Raw genomic sequence first — 2,356 nt, 5'->3', positions numbered from 1 at the left:
TGCTGGACAAGAACTGGACTTGAACCCAGAGCAGGTCAAGCCACTTCCAGCCCCTGATCTTTTGACTCAGTTTTCTGACACTGGATTTCTACTTTCTCACTGTGATTCTAGAAATACGTGATATTTTTTATATCTGTTTCTGTAGTGGTTTTGCACTCAGCTTTAAGGGATTGTCTGGTGTCTTTGTGGAGAAATTATTTGTATTATTTGCTCATGTAAATCCACTAATCTCAGGAAAGATCAGTTTCAGTTGATTCTGAGAATTCTGAGACTGGATTTCTGGGGTGTCACATAGGACCCACCTCATCAGTGTAAGAGCACAGGAAAAGAAGTTAATAATGTGTTCTACATGTCACAAGCATTATAGATTGTTATTGCAGTGAAATGTGTAGTCAGAGATTCAGGGTTGGCCAACTCTCTCTCCACTACTTTGCTCTGTGCCCCGTGTCTCTGTTAACCTCAATAAATTCCATTTTTTCTCCCTGTGCTGTATCTGTCCTTTGGAGGTACTGTCATTCCTGCTTTTCTGTTTGCTCCATCTCTCTTCATTCTGATTGGTCAAACTGTTCTAGATATTCATGTGTATTGATACTGAGAGAGGCTGTGCTAAGATGATCTGGCTCTAAAGTTAAACATTAATAATTTTAATAACAAAATTTTAAGTGTCCAGAATAATGTTTCTGTCATTCAAGTCGAAAACCAAAACTCTTGAAGCGAAAAACATATATGATTTTATCCTTCATTATTGCACCAGCTTCCATCCAACACCCAGCTCTGTTGCTAACCATTTAGATCTTGTCTAATCAGCTACCCTTGACTGCTTTAGCACCTGTAGTGTTTTCCTTGGTGTCCACAGGGAACCTATCCAGCAGCTGTCCTATATCTCATCACATACAGTTTGGGTACATCCTGACCACCTGTGACTACTGTCCTCATGTACTTCTCAGACTAACCAGTTAGAGAGATTACTGACCATTAAAAATTCCACTTTGGAATGGACAGTTTTGTGAGTGTGTGTTTGTATCTGTGTCTTTATGTCAGAGATTTGCATCTAGACACACAACCACTCAGACTTCCAAATGTCTTTGTTCTAATGTGCACTGTATCATTCATGTTAGTGTCATTGCGTGACTGTCATTTGGACTCCATCTTGAGGCGTGTCTCTGTGCCATTAAAAATTGGATGTCCTCGAACTTCCTGATGCTTAACGCAGGTAAGACAGAAATGCTAGTCATTGGACCCCCTGCGCATAAGCATCTTTTTAATAATCTTACATTAAAATTTGACAACTGCATTCTCTCGCAAAATTCTACAGCTAAAAACCTTGGTGTGAACTTTGACTCTAGTCTCTCGCTTGTCACTCATATCAAGAATACTACCAAAACGGCCTTTTATCATCTCCGCAATATCGCCAAAATTAGGCCCCTACTATGTTTAGCTGATGCAGAAATCATTGTCCATGCATTTGTCACGTCTCGCCTCGACTACTGTAATGTTCTGTACTCTGGTTTGCCCGCCTCTAGCACCAGAAGTCTTCAGCTCGTCCAGAATGCTGCTGCCAGAATCCTGACCCGAACTAGGAAGTTCGATCACATCACTCCCGTCCTGGCTTCCCTTCACTGGCTCCCAGTTCACATGAGGGCTGATTTTAAAGTCCTCCTATTAACATTTAAAATTCTCCATGGGCTTGCACCGGCCTATCTTTCTGATTTAATTACACTCTACGACCCCCCCCCCGCACCCTGCGCTCTCAGGCTGCTAAATTATTAGTTGTTCCAAAAGTTAAAAAGAAGTCTGCTGGCCATCGTGCCTTTGCCTACCACGCACCCTTTCTCTGGAACAGCCTACCTATAGATATTAAAGAGGCAAACTCTCTTGCTACCTTTAAAACCAAACTTAAGACTCATTTATTCTCTGTGTCGTATGATAGCATAATCTCAAACTAATCTTCCGGTAAAGCTCAGTCTCTGCTGTAGTCTCTCCTGGCATAGTTTAGCTTAGTAGCTGCCGGCTTAGATACCTCTCATCTTCTCTCTTTCCTCCCTCTCCTCTGCTCTTATCTTAACCTGGTCAGTTTCTGTCATTAACCTGCTCTCTTCTCTCTTCTGTGAGTGGTCAATGTCTGCGCCTCCTTCCTGGATGTGGCACCCCCCCATGGCCAGCTGAATGACTTTGTGCCCTGCTGCCCCTGGCCCTGCTCCCCCCGCGTGGCCCTGCTCCTCCTGCGCCCTCCTCAGCCACTACTCTTGCAACTTTCAATACAAAATTATCTACAAAATTATTTTTCTTATTTCATCTATTAAGTCCCGCTACTCCAATAATGCTCTCCTTCCCTCCCTCATCTCCTGCATGGCTG

This window comes from Chanos chanos, chromosome 8 (assembly GCF_902362185.1).
Source record: "Chanos chanos chromosome 8, fChaCha1.1, whole genome shotgun sequence".
NCBI classification, from domain to species: Eukaryota; Metazoa; Chordata; class Actinopteri; order Gonorynchiformes; family Chanidae; genus Chanos; species Chanos chanos.
Note: the sequence above shows the minus strand (reverse complement) of the source record.